We start from the raw sequence: 23,345 nt of genomic DNA, 5'->3' as shown, positions 1-23,345 counted from the left end.
CCGTCTCTGTTCTATCATCACTCACCCCCTCTTCCCTCTCTGCTCCCTCTCACCCTCTCTCCCCCCTCACTCTACCCTCTCCCTATAAGCAGATTGGTCTCAGCTATCAGATCTAGGCCTCAATATACTACAGCAGGTTTCATCTTGTGTTGTGGGACGGGACCGTATCTCCCTCCTGCTCCATTCAGCCTGTCACCACTAAGGGGGGTCATAGGGCCGGCTAGGTATTGTACTGTCACCGCCTCACCTGTCCCAAACGCATATGTTGTGTTGTGTGTGTGTGTGTGTGTGTGTGTGTGTGTAATAACAAGAAATTCATTATCAATAAGAGTGGAAATATTTTAACATAGAGATAAAAATTATGATAATTTTTTGTAATATTTTTGCTTTTCAACTGAGAGGAATATCACAAGAGCAACATCATATACTGTGCCGTTAATATTATATATGCTAATTTCTCTTTCCTCTCCTTTGATGACTTTAATGTAAATTGGCCATCTTAAAAGGCTATATTAAATCCGTTATATATTCATGGAAAAACTGGCCCTAACCTTCCAACGATCCTGTGTTTGTTTCTACTTGACACCATCACACATAGGTCTTTCACAACAGAATCTTAAGAACAAAAACAAAGTGAAATAAAAAAGTATGGAAACACCTGCCCACACCCGCCCACACACACACCACACACACTCCCCCACACACACCACACACACACACACCCACACACACACACCACACACACTCCCCCCCCCTCACACACCACACACACATTCTCCTTCACCCACACCTTTTGTATTCCCCAGGACGGACTGCCACTCACATTCCTAACAATCCTTCCTGTTGACGCCCATCACACGTTCATCCTGGGAAATGAAAAGCTCGTATTTTCCGGGATAATTTGTTAGCCAGTGCAGTTGACGAGATGTCCGGTGGTCTTAAGCTCCCTTGGCACAGGAATACACAGCTCGTTAACTTTGAGTGTGTTTGTTGTGTTGGCGCGACTTTCTACACCTTAAATTCATACCTTGTTGGCCTGAGTTCTGGACAACCTCTCACACAACGTAGAATTAATACTATCTATTCTTCAATTACAATCAAATTTATATATATACATCTAAATATAAACACGTATATGTATAACCCTAATGGAAGGGTAATTTTGACTTTCGCAATTAATTAAAATTTTGCAAAAATATATCCATTAACCTTTCAGTTCATATCAGCTTTTTACAGTCACTGGATCACTGTCGTTAACATTACTATATTTGTTTTAACATTCATAAAAAAATCACCATTTTTAACCAACGACGTAAAAATGACCTGAAAATCATCCACTTGCTCTTTGATCATATTAGCTACACCTGGAAACAATATAATTAACTGGCAGGTAAACATGACTTTTACAAATTTCTCTAGACAATGTTTTATCATATATCATCATTCACAATGTTGAGTCCAATAAAAGGCGGAAATACAACCAAGAAATTTGGGAAAAAGTCGATTCATTGTAAAACATCAGCCGCGACAAAACAACTGATTGACAACAACAACAACAACACGCAACAACGTCGAATATGTAATGACTTTAGACGTTAATTGGTTGATGGATATTTTCTTTGATATTTGTGGACCAATGAGCGAGAAGTATTGATGATTTTAGAATGTGATTGGTCCACTGATGTTTTTCCTTGATGCGATGGAACCAATTAGCGGTAGGTGAGGAAAAACAAAAGCACCTGACACACACACACACACACACACACACACACACACACACACACACACACCTGAGTCTGTACCAGCGGCCATGGTGCTTTGTTGCCGAGTCATTGTTCACAGTCCTTCCTCTATGACGGGGCCCTGGACGAGTGTCTTTGTCTTAACCCAAATTACACCTCTGTTCACGTGTGAATAGAAACATTATGGTGTATTCTGTTCCTTCTTCAGGAAAGAACATGTTTTTGGCGACGTGTGTGTGTGTGTGTGTGATAATAATCATTGTCAATTATTATTATCACACAGTTTTCAGAAATAGATTTTTATTAAAACGACAGGTGATATTTCTGTAGATTTATGTGTAAGAAGCTCAGAAATTCCTTTAATTTCAAGATTGGATATCATTTAGCTAAATCTATTTGGCTTTGAAATTTTCTCATTGATGCACTGTAGTCTGTGTTTAGGTAGATAGATCATTTCTGCAGCATTTGTAAGTTTGCACATAAGAAGATGAAATACAACACCGAACATCAGGAACACTGCTCTGGCCAACATAAGTCGCCACACTGGCCCGAGAGAGGCAGCAGAGATTGCTACAGCTGCCTGGAATGATGCTGGCATCATTCCCCATTTATTATTTAATATGAAATCAGCGTAAATTCTCGACTGTTAAATAAAAGATGACTTCCCGACTGTCTGACTGTCACCATGAGGGAATTACTTGATTGTCTGGATGTGTGAATAAACGTTAGCCTCTCTGACTGTCTGATTGTGATTGAAAAGGAGCTAAATGACTGTCTGACTGACTGAATGTGTTAATAAACATGAGCCTCTTTGACTGCCTGACCATCTGACTGTAAATAAAAGAAATTTACCTATCTGGCAAAAATCTGACTGACTCTTCATCTTATCCCTCACCAAACGAGGGTGTCAGAAGAAATACAGACAGACGGACAGACACATAATGGATAACTTTAGACACTATTCACGTTAGGACACTGGTGGGAGGGGATAATAATTTACAGAGATGAAATATATTGAGAAATAACACAATATAATTGTTTTTTAATAACGGGATTTAATGCTGTTGCGTATGTGATATGTTACAAATAAATGATAATAAATAATAATTTAAATGTAATGTAAAATTAAAATAATATTTTATAATAATTTAAGTGGAACAGAAAAGAATGTTCCTCCACTACTTCTGCATCACTCTGTAGATTAAAAAAAACTTGTTTGATATTTAAGATGGTAAACAAAAAGGCGGTAAGGCAATCAAGGAAAAGTTGTTTGTCAATAGCGAGTTACCAGAAGCGAGTGACGCCTACCGCTATAGCCAGATCAGGGGAGTTTGTTTGAGTAGCATTGTTGCCAGAACTTGGAATATTGTTTTAGTCTCGGTGTTACCAGATCCGGAGAAATTTTTTTAAGTAGCACTGTTGCAACTCAGGAAAACTGCTGGAGCGTCACTGTTGCCAGAGTTGGTGATATTGTTTTAGTGTCTTTGTTGTCAGAGCCGGGAAAATTGTCTTACTGTCACTGTTGCTAGATTCGGGAATAATTTAATATTAACACTGTTGCCAGAGCCCGGGATAATATTTTAAAACTCTTGACTGTCACCGAGTTACTATTAGAGTGTAACAAGTGTTGCCAGATTAATATATATTAGCGGGATACATGGCAACCAAACAAATGTTACCAGATTATTGACATCCATTATGTTCTAATACACTGTTGCCATATGCCTCTACCCTCCTCCCCCTTGCCATGTCATCTCAGAGCACCACTAGCGACACATACGTGAGGCAGAAGCATAAGTCTATGTTTGTCAATGAGGAGAGAAAAGAGTCACTGAGGCCTCTTGTTGGCGTCGAGGTGATGGTCTCTGTGTGCCGAGGGAGATGGTCTCTGTCTGTATGGGAAACCTTTTATGGCTGTAGTCTGCGTATGTCTATGTGTGTGTGTGTGTGTGTGTGTGTGTGTGTGTGTGTGTGTGTGTGTGTGTGTGTGTGTCTGTGTGTGTGTGTGTGTGTCTGTGTGTGTGTGTGTGTGTGTGTGTGTGTCTGTGTGTGTGTGTGTGTGTGTGTGTGTGTGTGTGTGTGTGTGTGTGTGTGTGTGTGTGTGTGTGTAAAATTTAACATTATTACCAGTTAAGCGTTTATCCTTTACTCTTGCCATTATTACCACATCAGTATTTAATGTTTTCTCTTCCCCTATCATATCACTGTTGCCAGATAAGAAGTTTTCCTATCACCAACTTTATTACCATATTCTCATTGTTACCAGAAGAAAATTCTCCCATATTTTCTGACCACTGTTGCCAACCTCCTCCCATGATCCAAACACTATTACCAATTGGAAAAATATCCCGTATTCACTCACCATTTTTACTATATCCTCCTGACACTGTTACCAGACGGATACTCACCCTCTCTCACCCCAGTCCAGTTACCAATATTGTTTCGCCTAGTGAGTGTTGTTAGTTGGGGGATTTGCCGCTTGATGGCTCTGGTCTGGGATTCAGGGATTCAATTGAACATGGCTGTATGTGGACGCCTGGTCAGAGATATCCAAAGGTTCAATCGCATGGCAGGATTCTTGTTGGTAAACACGACTGAATTTATGTAAATCTTCAATCTGTTTGCAGTTCACAATAGTCCCACCTCCCTCTCTTACCTACCTCCCCCCCTATTACCTACTGTACCTCCCCCCTATCACCTGCCTCCTGCCTCTCACCTATCTCCTACCTTTCACCTACATCCACCCTCGTATATTCCCGGACGAAAGTTCTTGATACACACACACACACACACACACACACACACACACACACACACACACACACACACACACACACACACACACACACAATATTGCACCAACTTTAAACCTTCATATATTACTTTAATGTATCAGGCTCTTCCTCGTCGTCTCACCTGAGTACGAGAACAAGACTCGAGAGAATGAAGCACCCGGCATAGATTCGGCTGTAAATCGCTTGTTTCCCCAGAGGTTTTACCAAGCTGAAAGAGAGAGAGAGAGAGAGAGAGAGAGGGAGAGAGAGAGAGAGAGAGAGAGATTTCATAGGAATCGAGGGATTTTCTGACGTCACTCTCCTCCTTATCTAATGTAACTTAAAAAAAAAGGCGTAAAGAATCAGTATTATTTTTTGTTATGTTTGTCTGATATCGCGATGTTTGTCGATGGTGTAAATAATTAATTCTGATATCTGTGGAAAATTTTCCTACTGGGATACTAGAAAGTTGATTTATTTTTAGTGAGATTGTGTGTTTTAAGTGACACACACACACACACACACACACACACACACACACACACACACACACACACACACACACACACACACTACGGTATTATCAAAGACACTAACTATCTGCTTGTTCATGTGAGTCCAGATGTTTTTCTCCTCTCTCGGACATGACCATCTGTCACTAAACTCTTCTGGGAGTAGATTCCTCGTTCCGTACAGCAGCGTAAAGGAGTTGTGCCATCTTGATCAAACCACCGTGTATTAAGTTCGACCTTGTGGCGACGATGTGGTAAACTTGTGGATGACTTTATGATATTTCTCCCGTTTCATCGTTAGCGTATCTTTATCCTCATCTTCATCCACATCCTCATCCACATACTCATCCTCATCCTCCACCCAGAGTGATCCTGTAATGCCCTAAGACGTCACCATAACCCACTGTGGAGGCACCGCTCAGGGCATTCACTTCCCCCACAGTCGGTAATTTGGGCTGATCACTACATCATTAAGGAGGGTGTCAGCTTCGTCAGTCCAATACACCCGATCAATCCAGTTCTCATCTGTCTCCTCCATCGTCTCTTTGAACCATGGTGACCCCAGCGGCCTTGTCCGTGTCTGTCAGCGAGTCTTTGATCTACTTGTGTGGATACGCGGGTCTTGGTTCAAGATGTAATGGACAGTGGAGGGTGAGTGACCAAGATCTTGTGAGTGTCAGCAAGAAGGTTTTATTGTAGTTTGTGTGATTGTTCGTCTCAGCCTCAGTGTTCTCTTGTGTTTTTCACACTTTTGATGTTTTGAGATTATTAATATTATTTTGAGCATGGAAGTTCTTAATAGTGTGAAGACTGAAGTTTTTGCTTGATCTCTCTCTCTCTGTAATGCTGGAGTCTTCATCACATACTTTGTCTTTCTGTTCCTTATCTGTGTAACATATTTTCCCTAGACTGATGAAACTTTATGTGGATAGCTTCCCCAAATTTTAAACCATAATCTTAAAAACAAAAAAACAAAAACAAAACGAATTAATTAGTCTCCTAATAAACACAATACGAGTACAAATGGCAGCAAGACTTTTGAAACACCCTGTACGTGTACCTGCATGACTTTCAATCGATACCAAAAAAATATATATGAAAGAAAATGGTATATCTTTTAACCGTAAACTAAACTCGAGTAAAAATAGAGCCGTAAAACTGTCGCATATCTTCTCCACTGCGTCATAAACATTCAGCCTCACAATGGGTAACATCCTGTCGCTTGTTACCGGGATCGGTGTGGTAGTTTCTGGGGTGTGTAACATGTTGAAAGGTGGTTGTGTGTCCCCTGAGAGACCACTTAAAACAAGGACTACTTCACGTCACTCGTTCCTCTGAGGTGCTCTACTGGGTGACCTCTTAAGACAAAGACCCCTTCACCAGGTCACTCATACCCCCATGGTCACTCCTGGTGGCCCTCCCAACACAATGACCCCTTCACTAGGTCACTCATACCCCCATGGTCACTCCTGGTGGCCCTCCCAACACAATGACCCCTTCACCAGGTCACTCATACCCCCATGGTCACTCCTGGTGGCCCTCCCAACACAATGACCCCTTCACTAGGTCACTCATACCCCCATGGTCACTCCTGGTGGCCCTCCCAACACAATGACCCCCTTCACCAGGTCACCATACCCCCATGGTCACTCCTGGTGGCACAATGACCCCCCTTCACCAGGTCACACCTATACCTCCATGGTCACTCCTGGTGGCCCTCCCAACACAATGACCCTTCACCAGGTCACTCTTACCCCCATGGTCACCCTGGTGGCCCTCCCAACACAATGACCCCTTCACTAGGTCACTCATACCCCCATGGTCACTCCTGGTGGCCCTCCCAACGCAATGACCCCTTCACTAGGTCACTCATACCCCCATGGTCACTCCTGGTGGCCCTCCCAACACAATGACCACTTCACCAGGTTCACTCATACCCCCGTGGTCACTCCTGGTGGCCCTCCCAACGCAATGACCCCTTCACCAGGTGGTCACTCATACCCCCATGGTCACTCCTGGTCACTCCTGTGGCCCTCCCAACCTCCCAATGACCCTAATACTCGTACTAGATCACTTTCCTCCCAACCCTCACGCCTGTTAGTTTTGAGAGGAGACAGAGCGACAGCTGGGAGGGGAGAGAGAGAGGGGAGAGAGAGAGAGAGAGAGAGAGAGAGAGAGAGAGAGAGAGAGAGAGAGAGAGAGGATAAAACATAGGCAGAGGGAATTGGAAGAGAAAACCGATAATTAGGTGAGAATATGAGAGAGATAGCTGTAGACATAACGGGAAGAAGAGGGAGAAGAGAATTGATGAATGAAATGGAAAGAGGAAGGGGAGTTATGATTAGATTGTAAAAAACGGAGGAAGAGCGAGGGGTTGTACGTAGAGGAGGAGGAGGAGGAGGAGGAGGTAGACGACAAAGACGGAGAGGAAGAACAAGAAGAGGAGGAAGTGGAAGAAGAAGACGAAAAGGAAGAGGAGGAGGAACAAGAAGAGGAGGAGGTGGAGGACGGAGACGAAGAGGAAGAGGAGAAGGTAGACGACGAAGACGGAGAGGAAGAGGAGGAGGTAGACGACGAAGACGGAGAGGAAGAACAAGAAGAGGAGGAAGTGGAAGAAGAAGACGAAAAGGAAGAGGAGGAGGAACAAGAAGAGGAGGAGGTGGAGGACGGAGACGAAGAGGAAGAGGAGAAGGTGAATTGTTAGGAAAACAAAGAGGAAGAGGAGGAGGTGGATGATTAGGAGAAGGAGGAGGAATAATAAGAAAGAGGACGAGGACAAAGTTGAGGAAGAGGAAAAGGAGGAGGTAGAAGAAGAGGAAAAATGATGTTCGAGAAGGAAGGAAGAATACATACAACCCTTTCCTCTCCCCTTCTGCCCTCTCCCTCTCTCCCTCCATCCCTCCTTCCCCGCTCCCCTTCCCTCCTCCCTCTCTCCACTCTCTCCCCAGACTAGTCTCTCTCTCTCTCTCTCTCCGCTGTCACATTAGGTCTCGTTCACAGCCGTTTCTCACCTGCCTCGCTGAGTTAGGATCACATATACACCTGAACCTTAAACCCCCGTTCACCTGGAGTTACCTGGAGTCATGTCACCTGATCCTCCCACCTGGGGTTTTTACCTTCGCCTGTGACTTGATCCGTGCAGGTAGGATCGTGTTAACTCTATCCACTTTGCTTCCTAGGAATGGTAAAGGATTGAGGAGGAGGAAGGGGGGAAGAGAGAAGGGGATGAGAGGGAAGAAGAGGAGGGGGAGGAGGAGGAAGAGGAGTAGGAAGAGAGAGAAGAGGAAGAGGAACTGCCTAAATTGACCCTACCTCCTGACTCCCGTAATCATACACTGCCCCTCTACCCGACCTCCCGCTTAAAGAAGTATTGGTTGAGTTGAGAGATTTGTCCTTGATAGAATTATTTAAGTGACGAAAAATGGTTCTTCTCTTGCTGGTGAATGACGACCTGGTTGTGTGTATTCAATGACCTGTTTTCCTTTTGGTTCATTGACCTGTTCTCTGAGATCTTTAAGGTATAATATTCTTCCTCGTCTCTCTTCAGTAATTGGCACAAGGAGAGTGAGAGTCTTGTTCCAGTGTGTGTGTGTGTGTTTAAATACAACCGTGTGTTTTTAGACATACATATACGTGAATACACCTAAACAAGCATCAACCAGTTACGTTACCTGTATACAATCACAAACACATCCCACATCCCTCCACATGAATCCCTACTCGTAGCACGTCAATAAACTATCCCTTAATGATAGACTCTCACAAATAATAGACAGTCCATCTGAATTCTTCTTCCACCAACACGTCATCATCAATCTCTCGTAAAGAAAGGACAAGACCTAAAATCCTTTATGTGATACTTTCAATTTAACTTTCCCCGGTCCGCCCACAGAGACACGACTTGAGCTTTTACGGCAAAAAAAAAGAAGTTTATATTATGGTATGTAAATGAAGACATCCCTCCCACCCTCGTCTCTTATCTTACTCTGGGAATGTTTTTTTATTAATGCAGTTTCGTATTGAGGTGATGATCAGAGTATCGAGGTCATTATATAACCTAACCTAACCTAATCTAACCAAACCTAACATAACCTAACCTAGTCCAGATGGTCAGAAACTCTCCCTCACGTCCCCCGACATTCAAGAAATCTCCAGAGCTAAACAAAGGGAGAGAGGCAGAAGGGGGTGAGGTAAAGGGGGGAGGGAGGGAGTGTGAGAGAGAGTGATGGTAAGTGGGTGTGAGTTGAGGAGTAAGAGAGTAAGGGGTGAAGGAGTGAGGGGGTGAAGGAGCAGAAAGGGGAGGGTGTCAGTGAGGACGGAGAGAGAGTGGGGAATGAGTGAGAGGGGTGATGGAGAGGGGGGATGGGTGATGGAGGAGGGAGGAAGGAAGGAAGAAGTGATGGAGAGAGGGAGGAGGGAGGGAGGAGGAATGCCTTCTTTTAATGTTGAATTGCAGATGGGGGGGTTGTGACCGGGTCATCGGATATTCAGGAGTGCTGCTTCTTTTCCTCTCAACGCTTGATTGATTACGTCAAAATATGGAAGAAGGAGAAGGAGGAGGAATTGAGAGAGGAGGAGGAGGAGGAGGAGGAGGAGGATGTGAAGGAGGAGGTGAAGGAGGAGGAGGAGGAGGAGGTGAGAGGAGGTGGTGGAGGAGGAGGAGGAGGATGTGAAGGAGGAGGTGAAGGAGGAGAAGTGAGAGGAGGAGGAGGAGGAAGAGAAGGAGGAGGAATAAGAGAAAGAGGAGGGATAACAGGAGGAGGAGGAGGAGGAAGAGGAATAAGAAAGGGAGCAGAAATAATAAAAATGAAGAGAAATAAGAAGAGGAGGAGGACTAAGAGGTGAAGGAAGGGGTGAAGGAGAAGGAGAAGCAATACGAAAAGAAGTAGTAGGGGGAGGAGGAGGAGGTGGAGGAGGAAGGATCGACGAGCATAGAAGCTGAAAGATGGGAGGAGGAGGAAGAGGAGATGGGAAGGAGGATGAGTATAAATTACAGGAAGATGGAAGGAAGAGGGCGAGAAGATAAAAGGAAGATTGGAGGAACGAAGATGAAGGATGGACAGATAGGAAGAGGAGATTGGTGAAGATTTGGAAGACAGGTGAAGATTAGGAAGACAGGTGAAGGTTAGAAAGGTTGGTGGAGATTAGGAAGACAGGTGAAGATTAGGAAGATTGGTGAAGATTAGGAAGACAGGTGAAGATTAGGAAGACAGGTGAAGATAAGGAAGACTTCTGAAGATTAGGAAGATTGGTGAAGATTAGGAAGAATAATAGATTACCTTTATCTCCAATCTCGATGAATTACTCTAATCCTCCCTCACCCCTGTAGCTAATCAGTGCTGGCGAACGCAGGAAAAGAACCTTTAACGCCGACAAACTCACTTTAGATAAGATGCTGCGGTGGGCAAGTGGATACAACACTCACATACTAACATAAAGATCCCTGGTTCTCGCCTTGACGACTAACTTTACAGATGAGAAGGTGGAGACGGTCAAGTACAGTGTCTGGGGTTATATTTTGCCGAATTCTGGTGATGAGTTATTTTTTTCCCACTATGAGCTGGGAAATGTCTCTCAGTAACCGTAAAAAATGAAAATGCTTCAGAGGCGAATTTTCTGGATGTTTTTTTTTTATTTTTCTCTCTGACAAACTTTAATTTTAGGCACACTTCAAGAAGACGATCTGAGTTTCAAGTGATTCTTATTTTTTTTTTCTCGGGAATATTTTTTTTATGGATAGTATTTTTCTTTCTTTCTTTCTTTCTTTCTTTCTTTCTTTCTTTCTTATTCAGTACGTAAATCCTCACAGCCCTTCCTTCCTTCCTTCCTTCCTTATTCAGTACGCAAAGCTACGATAGCCCTGAATAAGTAAAGGCAAATTTTTAAAAGGAAAGTAGGGGAGGAGGAGAAAAGGAAGGGAGAGGAGGAAAGGAAGGGAGAGGAGAAAAGGAAGGGAGAGGAGGAAAGGAAGGAGAGGAAGAAAATGAAGGGAGAGGAGAAAAGGAAGGGAGGAGAAAAGGGAAGGAGAGGAGGAAAGGAAGGGAGAGGAGAAAAGGAAGGAGAGGAGGAAAGGAAGGAGAGAGGAAAGGAAGTTGGCTCACATGCAAGGACATACTTTGGGAGGGGAGGGGGGGTCATAGTAGTTTATTACATATTTTTTTTTTAAATATTGCAATATTAAAAAAATGTTTGAGGTAATGATGTAAATTTTAACTTATGGTGTTGAGGTTAATATTGATAATTATGGTATTGAATCGTTTTATGTTACTGAGAGAGAGAGAGAGAGAGAGAGAGAGAGAGAGAGAGAGAGAGAGAGTGTGTGTGTGTGTGTGTGTTTAGAGAGGATTCCCCACAGTGTATTTGAAGTGTGTTTGTAAGTGTTTAGGGTGTGTCTGAAGTGTGTTTGTAAGTGTTGAGTGTCTGAGATGTGTTTGTAAGTGTTGAGTGTCTGAGATGTGTTTGTAAGTGTTTAGGGTGTGTCTGAAGTGTGTTTGTAAGTGTTTAGGGTGTGTCTGAAGTGTGTTTGTAAGTGTTTAGGGTGTGTCTGAAGTGTGTTTGTAAGTGTTTAGGGTGTGTCTGAGGTGTGTTTGTAAGAATTTAGAGTGTGTCTGAAGTGCGTTTGTAAATATATTGAGAGTGTGTTCAGATATTGTTTAAACTATTCAGTAACTAACTCGCCAAACATTACTAACCTTCTTCAGTATCCGCCTCGCCAACTGATTTCTCCCGGAACTGACTCACCAATTACTACCCTTCTCAAGAACTGACTCGCCAATTACTACCCTTCTCATGAACTGACTAGCCAATTATTACACTTCTCATGAACTGACTAGCCAATTACTACCCTTCTCAAGAACTGACTCTCCAATTACTACCCTTCTCAAGAACTGACTCGCCAATTACTACCCTTCTCAAGAACTGACTAGCCAATTACTACCCTTCTCAAGAACTGACTCTCCAATTACTACCCTTCTCAAGAACTGACTAGCCAATTACTACCCTTCTCAAGGACTGACTCTCCAATTACTACCCTTCTCAAGAACTGACTAGCCAATTAACTTCCCCATTACTCAGGCTTATGCTTCATGTCAACCAGTTAGATACAGTCTAACATCTCTAGTTAAAGGGAAAATTTTAACCTTACGTTCTATTTGTGAATTAATTGCTCTTACCATTCCGAGATCAGGGTAAAATTTTGCGAATCATTTTTGTTTTTGTTTTAGGTCATAAAGTTTATACGTCAAGCTTAATTAACTCTCTCTCTCTCTCTCTCTCTCTCTCTCTCTCTCTCTACTATTTGAATATTATGTATACTTCCCATAAGGAATGAATACACTATGGATAAACATCATGTCTACATTATAATTATGTATAATTGGGTCACTATACATTCTTTTTACGCTTTTATTGGAATGAATTAATGAATGAAAACGGTAATTAAATATTCAGGTATTATTTTTTATTGATAGCATAAGAATTAGACTACACTTGTGTTATTTTCTTCTTACCTGGCGAGTACACAGAGCATATCCAGGTGTTCGTTAATGAACTTAGGACCTAACTAAGCGCGGGGAGATTAATCGATATTTGTAATTATTGGTTTTCAGGAAGTGCCGGCGTCTTATCTCTCTCTCTATCCGTTCCTCTCCCTCTCCGCCCTCTCTCTTTTTGCTCACTCTCCCTACCCCCTCCCTTCTTCCAATACCCCATTCGAATTACGAGGGATACGTCCACAGGGGGGGGGAAGAGATAATTCACATTATTAGGAAGCTATTCACAAGAGGTCTCTCCAGCCCAGCGGAGAGACGTAATTGACTGGGAAACCCTCGCCACGGTCTCCAGTCTACAGGTAAACCTTTTTGAGCACACCAAGTCATCCTGAAATGGTAGCGGAGATTTCAGTAACGCTGTAGTGAAGAATTCTGAAATATTAATGTAAGTGAATGTAATATTAATGAAACGTAATGTAATGTGAGTGGCAGTTCCATAAACTTTCTCTCTAACTGTTAACTGATATTTCTGTGCCATCCAGTTGACGATTAGGAACTGTCATAGTGTCTTTCCGTCAGTCAGCTGTTGAGTGGGAGGTGTGACAGTCTCTCCAACAGTCAGCTCACGACTGGGCAACTTTAAGGTTTTGCAGTATAGATCTGAATGGCGGCTTCTCCCTCCGTCTCGATTATAAGTTGAGTGAGAGAGAGAGAGAGAGAGAGAGAGAGAGAGAGAGAGAGAGAGAGAGAGAGAGAGAGAGAGAGAGAGCATGGTTGTGGGCTTTTGTGTATGCGTGTATTAAATAAATAATAACTAATGTGTCCTATTCTCTTACCTGTGTGACGCATTGTGGGAGTTACACCGGAAAGATAATATAAGCCCCAGGTGACTCAGTACATCGTGGATAAGACGGACAAAGATTCGTGACAATAAGGCCTCTAATAATAATGATAATAATAATAATAATAATAATAATAATAAGTGATAATTACAGCAATAGGTCCAAGGAATTTGTTTCAGTTCAATTGACTCGTGTGATTTCAGGTGTGACGTGTGAGAAAATAGGATTGTCATAAATTTCCTAACTAAAGAGTGAGGAGTGAGGGGAGTAATGAGGAGTGAGGGAGGGGGGGTCAAGGAGTTCAAGTGTGGTAGGTGTGGGAGCCTTAAGGATGACCTCCTCTCCCCATCACCGGTGAGGACGACCTTCAAGTACCACCTCAGGCAAGTTAAAGATCGAGTCGTGAGGTTTTTGAGGTGTACGAAGGTGATCCATAGTCACACCTCTTCTTCTTCGTCTGGTGTCGGGGGATGAGGCGTGAGTTTATCTCCGGCGCCTTGACTTAAAGATGGGAGTCCGTGCAGGAGCTAAAGAAGGCTGCTGGGGTGAGGAGGAGGCTACGGTGTGGTGTGAGGATCATGAGGAGGAGGCTGGGGTGTGGTGTACATTTTCATTATATACCCAGAGTCTGAAAAACAAGTGGACCCCCAGTCCACCCAACTGTGACTGTGTACCTAACTTTACAATGGGAAATTACTGATGGCCGAGTGCAGTGCAGTGCAGTTTTAGCTAAACTGTGTACCGAAGTTGAAGTGGCAGATCAGATTACCGGTATATAATTATACGATGTTAATATAGTTCATTTACAGTTATTTTGAAGATGAAAATTTTATTGGGAATTCGTATCTATGTTGGAGTCTACATCAACCTCGCAGTCGCTCCTCCCTGTTGCCCGTTACTCCTCTGACTAACTCGGCGCGGCATGGACCGGGGTTTTATATACCTCGTCGACACACTGATGATGTCATCACTGCGTCGTTGATGACGTGGAAGGCGGAGGTGGAGGAGAAGGAGGAGGGGAGTGCCAGAGGTCCGCGCCGTGTGTCAGCAGCGCTCTCGTGTTGACATATAGATGCTACCTCGTCTTGTCTTGCTAGCGAACACCGCCCGGCACCTCGCTGGCTGCCGGTCGCTTATAATACATAGAGAGAAAATTAAGCAAATTAACTTGTAAACAAATGTAAGGTTTTATTATTATTATTATTATTATTATTATTATTATTATTATTATTATTATTATTATTATTATTATTATTATTATTATTATTATTATTATTATTATTATTATTATTATTATTATTATTATTATTGTTATTATTATTATTATTATTATTATTATTATTATTATTATTATTATTATTATTATTATTATTATTATTGTTATTATTATTATTTATCGTGCCTAAACAATTACCTTAGTTAAGTTTTCATATAGTTTGTTGACATAACAGATAGAAAACTCAATGGCTTTTCAGTAGGATGAGTAGACCGACCAACACTGTTTCTTTTACTCTCACGTCCTGTTTAATTCACTTTTTTTTCTCTTTTTTATTGTGTGTTTGTTTGTGTATCTCTCGCTCTCTGTCTCATTATATCTCTCTTTATCAGTCTTCCTCGACCTTTCTTCCCACTCCTTTCTCTGTCTCTCTCTCTATCTCCTTATCTCGCTCTTTCTCATTCTCTCTACTTGTATACGAGGATTTACAAACGTTCCTAAACAAACTAGTTCTTCGTGAATGAAAATGTAAACACCATTCAACTTCATTTACACCAAAACACGTAATTTACAGCCACACGTCCGTTCACTTAGATCATAATATATAGATAAAGATCCTACGAGTATACGCTGGTTTTGTTAAAAGAACGTATCTAGTTAATTTAGGTATTAAGTGAACGTATCTAGTTAATTTAGGTATTAAGTGAACATAAAACAAGATTCCTTAAACTACGACAAACGTTCCTACTTTTGCATTAATTTTATTTATATCAGACATATTAAGTTCACTTTACCTTCCTTTCATATATGGTCATAAAGTCTCTGTGTTTGTTTGGGCCTGGACCACAAAGGGACACTGTGGGTATGAAGCTAGCAAGTAGTGTTTTGGATACGGTTAAACGCAATGGAAAGAGAACAGCATCGTGTTGTATACTTCGCCTTAGGTCCTTAGAGGCATTGATCCCTCTCTAAAATGTGCTTGTATAGATAATAGTGTAGTCGGTGTAGATGATAGTGTAGTCGGTGTAGATGATAGTGAAGTCGGTGTAGATGATAGTGTAGTCGGTGTAGATGATAGTGCAGCTGGTGTTGACGTCACCCCAATTGGGTTTCTCCTCCGATTTCTTGACCTAAAAGTTTGCCAAAGGGGGGGGGGGCGAGTGACGTCATTAGTACCAGTTATAGGGTTCTGAGGAAATGAAACCGAAAACGTAACGGAGCTCTACTAAAACCAGAAATCTTGCTACGTCCTATAGTCCAGTGGGATTTATTGTACAACTAACAATGCCTGGACAACGAACTGTGACATCCAGGGTGGCAGAGGATGCACAGGCGTCATCTTGGGTAGGAGGGGAGGGCTTGATGTAGTGTAGGTGATGTACTGTAGGTGATAGTGTAGTTGATGGTAGTGTAGATGATGGTGTAGTTGATGGTAGTGTAATTATGTTAGAACACTAAAAAAAAATGAGAAAATCTGGTTTTTTTAATTAATTACTTAAAGTTGAAACAATATAGTGGTATAATATTGTGTTGATATAAGTCTTAGTAACCCAGATAATAGCTTTGTCACTTGCTCATTATCCAATTTATAAACTTATTTTGCATATTTTCTCTTTAATTAAGCATGAATCAGCTTTACTTATGATTACATAAACACTTTCTAAGTATTCTAGTACTGTAAAGTGAACTAGTGTGTCATTGGTTGTATGTTAGCAAAGGTAACAGAGAGATAACATTATTTATCGCATACACTGGATACATTTGAGACTGTTAACACATCCACAATAATATATATGCTTATCAATTCATTTTCTGTCCGTTTCTAGAATGGCCGTTGTAGGAGACGGACACTAGAACGCAGTAGAGTGAGCGTGGCGGCGTCCGGTAGAACGCATGAGTGTCACCGACAACAAGGCGAATGATCACAAGAGACCACACAGGTGAGACGGTTTCCTCTACCCTACCAGGTCAACGGCCAGGGATGAGGTCAGGTGATATTATTGATATGAGAGATTAATGTTTTATAGTCATACTGTGTTGTGCTGGAGACTTCACTTAGCTCATGTGCATCATCATCATCATCATCATCATCATCATCATCATCATCATCATCATCATCATCATCATCATCATCATCATCATCATCATCATCAGTAGTAGTAATATTTAATTTTAATTAATCGCTTATAATATTTCCATTCCTGTTTTTATTTTTTACATAATTTCTATTAATTATAATTAGTTTTGTATTCTTATCATTAACATTAGCAATTAATCTATAACTAGTGCAAACTGTTATACATTTAATTATCAATTTATTATCATTATCATCATTTAGATGACTCACACTATAGAGCCTAACCTCATAACCTCAAGAAATAAAAACAAATTCTACATGAACTTGTTTTACAGGATTTAAGTGGAGGTGTTGTGGGTGGGAGGGGGGTGAGGTGATAAGACAGAGGGAGGTAAGAGTGAGGTGTTGTAGATAAAAGAGATGGTGGGAGGGTGGGGTGGGAGGGTGGGTGTGGGAGGTGGGTGGAGGACAGGAGGTAAGGAAGGGTGGGTGTTAGGTGGGGTGGAGGTGGAGGCAAGAAGGGATGGGTGTCAGGTGGGAGGGGTGAGGTGTTTATGGGTGGGAGGTGTGATGGTGGGCAGGGAGGTGGAGGTGGTTGGGGTGGAGGGCGGAGGAAGTGGTGGGAGGTAAAAAGGTGGGGCGGGAGGGGCGTGGAGGTGTTGTGGGTGGGAGGTGGAGTGTGGCACAGGGGTGTGAGGATATGGGTGGGGAGGGTGACAAAAAGAGACAAGGGAAGAAGAGGTAAACAGAAAGATGTGTGGAGGTGTTTAAAAGTGCAGGTATGCGGGGGTGGAGAAAGCACAGAATGAAGAGGAACAAGGTGGAGCCCAACTAACGAGTCAAGGCCAAGACAACGAGCTTGTAACGCAATTAATGGCAGTAATGAGGGACTAACGATTCTAATTACTCGCTGTGGTGATCGTAAGGAGAGTGTTTACTGGTCCTGGAGACTTCCGAGGTTAGGTTAGGTGTCAGGTTGGGTGATGACGATATTATGAGTTGACGATAAATATGTGTTAACGAACGACTAATCAAACTAATGAAGCACTAACGACCCTATTGAGGTATTAATGACAAAATTAATTAAGTACCAATGACCCTAATGAGGTACTAATGACCATAATTAAGAAATAACGACTATAATTAAGCACTTACGACGTTAATGAGGCATCAACGACCCTAATTAAGTACTAATGACAAATGAGGCACTAATGACCATACTTAAAAACTAACGACCATAATTAAGCACTAATGACGCTGAAGAGGTAGTAACGATCCTAATGAGACACTAACGACCGTAATTGAGCACTAATGACTCTAATCAAGTACAAACGACCCTAATTAGTCACTTATGACCGTAATTAGACATAGACGAACCGAACTTGGCACTAGATTCGCTAACTAGGTACTGACAACCGTATTTAGGCATTAATGACCCTAACTACTGTAGATACTAATGATGCTAACAAGGCACTAACGATCCTAACTAGGCTTTTGGGCGTGTTGGTCCCGCAGGCACGGCAGCACCGGGAGCCGCAGGTCCGCCCTCGCCCGCAAGCTTAGCCGCGGCTCTGTGCAGGACTCCTCCCACGCCTCCGTAGATGCCCACTCACAGCACTCCAACAACCCCGCTAAGGTGAGTGTCACGCCCTCTCCCATGCCTCCTCCCGCGCCTTCTTTCACGCCTTCTCCCACGCCTCCTTTGCCTCCTATCACGCCTCCTCCCACACGTTTTTTTGTTTTAATATTTGAAAAACATGGCGCCATGCACTCCAGCCAATCACAGTCTGGCTGACGGGCGCTGCCTACCCAGATGTGTGCTACTTGGTCACCAATCATGAGAGGTGATAATGTTGACTCTACATATGTTTACATCTCTCTCTCTCTCTCTCTCTCTCTCTCTCTCTCTCTCTCCTCACCATGGACCATGTTAACAGGTTGTCTCACATTAGGTGAAATCGTTAATTCCACCTGATGTTTCACTTAAGCCACGACCGTCTCCATTAAAAGCTTAGCCCACCCACCCATTCCGTGGTTCCTGCCGCCCACACGCCCATTACCAGGTTACTGCTGCCCACACGCCCAATCTCTGGTTACTGTCGCCCACACGCACATTATCTGGATACTGTCGTGCACACACTCATTCTTTGGTTACTGCCGCCCACACGACCATTCTCTGGATACTGCCGCTCACTCAATATAGCTCTTATGCTAGAGTGTGTGTGTGTGTGTGTGTGTGCTTAATAGCCCCTGTCTCATAGGCAGAAGCATTATATAAATGGGTTAATTGCACTTGATTCATATACCCTATCATCCCCTGTAACTTTCCACTGACTATAAGGTGACTTGATCACATCACGTGGTTGGCAGGCTCCTTGAGGCGCGGCGTAGTAACTGTTTAGTTCAGCATTTTATAAGGTCGGCGCTCTGGGGCATTGTTACTCAACGCCTCACACAGATCAGACGTATTTTAGAAGGACTATTTAACATAGCTTCCGTCCTTCTCTTAACACTCATAGTTACAGTGATAAGTTACGGTGATTTACACTTGGAACTGTTTCCTCAATGGTTCCTAAATAAACGGATAACAGACAATTGGGTTTCGTTACCAAAAACCCTCTATAATATAAATGTTCAGGCCTCATTAACCTAGACACACTCAGCAGTTAAATGTCCTAGAACATGTGTACATATTTACACCACTAAACACAGTATTCAATAAACCTTTGTGACAACATTTTCATCTGTAAGCTTCATCTCAGCCACACCAGAGAATAACCATCAACCAACCTATTTAATATTTCAATTATGGACATTCATATTTTTTGTTACCTATCACGCCTATTCAACTGTTCGTCCTCCTCCGCTTCTCTCATCCTCCGCCTCTCTCATCATCCTCCTCTCTCATCATCCTCCTCCCTCATCCTTCTCCTCTCTCACCCTCCTCCATCCTCTTATATCATCCAGAATGTAAGAGTAAAAACCCAAACACTTTAAGCATCTCACCCACTTATTTTCCTACCTCAAAAATCTCTCTCAGTGTCTTCTCTCATCTCACTCCGTCCATATCCCGTCAGGCTCCCAACCTTCTCTAATTCTCGGAGATCTGATAAAACAATTTCCTCCTTCCTTTCTTCATTCCTTCCTTCCTTCTTTTCTTCATTTTTATCCCAGCCGTGAATAAGTTAATGAAGATAAATCGCACGAGGAGGAGCTTATCTCTGTTGAGTATTATTATTTTTGTTCTTTTTTTGCCTCACTAAGAGACTGTTTAGGATTGAGAGAGAGAGAGAGAGAGAGAGAGAGAGAGAGAGAGAGAGAGAGAGAGAGAGGCAATAAGGACAAGGTATTTAATTCATCCTCACTAGTTATAGGATACAATACTATCGCTTGAGGCTCTATAAATAGCTATAGGATTTCGGTGTTAACTTGATATAGGTGCCAGAGTGTTACACAGTAATCCATCTATCTATTTAACTCAGTTACAAAACCTCAAAAATATAAACAGCAATAATCATTATCTTAGTTAACGTTCAAAGACGATATGGTGTTGATAAGGAAATATCAATAAAGTCTACGGGGTTTTCATCCATGTTTAAGTTAGTAAGCGTTAATGAACTTGGCAGAATATTCCTTCTCTGGGTTATGTAACTATGAGTCTATATATATTTAATTCCTGTAGTGTTAAGCATGATATCGAATTACTCTGTTTTCAATATTATTCCCATTTTCTGTGAAACAACTGCGTTCTCTATGGTGGTGTAAGGGGGAAACTCAACTCTTCCTGGCTAGTTGAGGTCGAGGTGGTTAAATGATATCTTATTGTTTAATTTTACACATACACGCAAAAAACTTACACAAAATGTGTGTGTGTGTGTGTGTGTGTGTGTGTGTGTTAAGCTGATGTAATTACTAGTTAACCTTGTTTGTCATAAAGGTAAAGACGAATGCGACTTTCACCGTCAATGGAACTTTTAAGATCGAACCTTTTGAGATTAATATTTGACATAATATTATTTAACATATGTAGGGAAGAATAAACCGTAATGGATTACGTCAGGTAAGATGAGGTAAGGTCAGATCAGATCAGGTCAGGTTAAATTAGGTAAGTTTATTTTAGGTCAGGTATGGTGAGGGGAGGGTATGCTAGGTTAGGTTAGGTTAGGTTAGGTTAGGTTAGGTTAGTGTATCTTAAAGTTTTTCACTCACTCAGGTATAATATAAGATACTTGATGACTCCGGCCTCCTGCAGTGAGAATGTCCAGGAAATAACAAGGGGACAAGAGAGTGAAGGAGTAAGTCCCTACCACCACCCCTCCTCCTCCGCTCAACACTGCCAACACGCATACCTGCACCGCCTCCCTCCTCCACCTCCATTCATTCCTCCTCCACTTCCATTCATTCCTCCTCCACCTCCATTCATTCATCCCTCACACCGCCCATTCCTCACTCCTTCCCTTACTTAATTTCCTCCTACGTTACTATTTACCAAGTGAAGGTAGAGAAGGAAAGAACATATATAGTTTTGATGGTATGAAGGAAGGTAGAGTGAGGGAGGTGTGAGAGAAGGAAGGAGGGGAGTGAGGGAGGTGTGAGAGAAGGAAGGAGGGGAGTGAGGGAGGTGTGAGAGAAGGAAGGAGGGTGGTGGGTGTGAGAAGAAGAAGGAAGGAGGAAGTGAGGGAGGTGTGAGAGAAGGAAGGAGGGGTGGTGGGTGTGTGAGGAGAAAGGAAGGAGGGGGGGGGAGTGAGGGGAGGTGTGAGAGAGGGAAGGAGGGAAATGAGGGAGGTGTGAGAGAGAGGAAGGAGTGGGGAGGTGTGAGGAGAGAAGGAGGAAGGAGGGGGAGTGGGGGAAGTGTGCTGAGAGAGAAGGAAGGAGAGAGGGGAGTGAGTGAGGGAGGTGTGAGAGAAGGAAGGAGGGGAGTGAGGGAAGTGTGAGGAGGGAAGGAAGGAGGGGGGGAGTGGGGAGGTGTGAGAGGGAAGGGGAGGGTGAGGGGAGGTGTGAGAGGAAGGAGGGGGGAGTGGGGTGAGTGTGAGAGAAGGAAGGAGGGAGTGAGGGAGGTGTGAGGGGAAGGAAGGAGGAGGGAGTGGGGGAGGTGTGAGAGAGAGAGAGAGGAGGGGGTGAGGTGTGGGGGGGAAGGGAAGGAGGAGTGGGGAAGTGTGAGAGAAGGAAGGAGAGGGTGAGGGAGGTGTGAGAGAAGGGGAAGGAGGTGGGGGAGGTGTGAGAGAGAAGGGGAAGGGGAGAGGTGAGGGGAGGGTGCGATGAAGTGAGTGAGAGAAACAAGACGTGTGGAGTGTGGGAAACTTGTGTGTGTGTGTGTGTGTGTGTGTGTGTGTGTGTGTGTGGGTGTGTGTGTGTGTGTGTGTGTGTGTGTGTATGTGTGTGTGTGTGTGTATGTGTGTGTGTGGCACTGGGCCATACTTGAGAGCCACAGGTGATACCGTAACCGAGGTAGTGGATTCAGCCCGTCAACCACCTCCCATCTCTCTCTCTCTCTCCTTATTTATACATTTCTTCAGCCATCTTTATAAAAAATCATATGGATGAAAAATTACAACTTAGTTAATTCATTTATTAACGTGTGGAGGAGTGATTACTTTATAGCTCAAGAGTGTAAAAAAAATTGATAAATAAAGCCAGAGTTAATAAGAGTTATGTGTTCAAGGGTTAGGAATCAAGCTGGTTCTTAATTGCTCTCGTCACGGAATCCTTAAGTGGCCAGAAAAACAATAGGTGGCACCTCCGTCACCTGTGAGGGTAGTAGCAAGCAGAGGCCGTCAGTGTCTCGCCGGCCGCGGGGAGGGATGCACCGTGACGCTCCGCTCCGCTCCCTCCCTGCCCACCACTCGCAACTTGCACGGGGATATTTGGCGCAAAGTTTGTTGACAAGATTATAGTTACTCACTGTCCCATATGGAAAATGAACTGATCTTACATTCACATCAATATATAATTAAGTGTAGTTAAAATCAGAGAAAATCACCAAAATAATCATATATTGTGGAGACGAGAAAAATAAACCCACGCTTCTTGATTTTGTAGTGAAAATTAACCCCATCGACCAATAAGAGGAAAAAAAATCACGAATCTAATTGAATCTCCATCTTAGAAAAGCGAGAAATTTCCTCCAATATCAAACCAATAAGAATTACCTGAGAAAAATATAAGTGGATCTTTCTTGAAACAAAAATATTAAACTTTGATTTGTTAGAACATGAAGGTATTGAAGCGGGTAGGAATAAGGCCACAGGTAGACGCTGGCGGGGAGCTCCTCCTCTGGTGTGGTTGTTGACGCTACCAAGATGTATTTGGTTTATTTGTAGTTCAGAATTACACCCAGGTTCACTCTCTCTCTCTCTCTCTCTCTCTCTCTCTCTCTCTCTCTCTCTCTCTCTCTCTCTCTCTCTCTCTCTCTCTCTCTCTCTCTCTCTCTCTCTCTCTCTCTCTCTCTGTATCTATCAATTATGTCACTGTGGAAAAATCATTGTGTGTGTGTGTGTGTGTGTGTGTGTGTGTGTGTGTGTGTGTGTGTGTGTGTGTGTGTGTGTGTGTGTGTGTGTGTGTGTGTGCGTGAAAGTAAAGGGATGCCTCTTTTTGTTACCTGTAGTAAATGTACCTGCCTAAAATTAGGGCTATTTTTTGTTTCTACTTGCAGTATTAAATTGGCGATTATAGTCACGAATACGGGTCTACTT

At 42.9% G+C, this 23,345-nt stretch overlaps 1 long non-coding RNA gene across 1 annotated transcript in view; it reads left to right on the top strand.

The window, feature by feature from the left end:
• LOC121863402 overlaps positions 1-18,290 on the top strand; it is a 96,184-nt gene extending 77,894 nt beyond the window's left edge. The window contains exons 2-3 of the long non-coding RNA XR_006088384.1: positions 16,403-16,516; positions 18,169-18,290. This is a non-coding gene — a long non-coding RNA (uncharacterized LOC121863402). The remainder of the gene's footprint in view (positions 1-16,402; positions 16,517-18,168) is intronic.
• Positions 18,291-23,345: the final 5,055 nt, after the last annotated feature.

This window comes from Homarus americanus, unplaced genomic scaffold (genome assembly GCF_018991925.1).
Source record: "Homarus americanus isolate GMGI-L3 unplaced genomic scaffold, GMGI_Hamer_2.0 scaffold33531, whole genome shotgun sequence".
NCBI lineage: Eukaryota > Metazoa > Arthropoda > Malacostraca > Decapoda > Nephropidae > Homarus > Homarus americanus.
The sequence above is the reverse complement of the archived record's forward strand: the minus strand, read 5'-3'. Positions and strand labels throughout refer to the sequence as shown.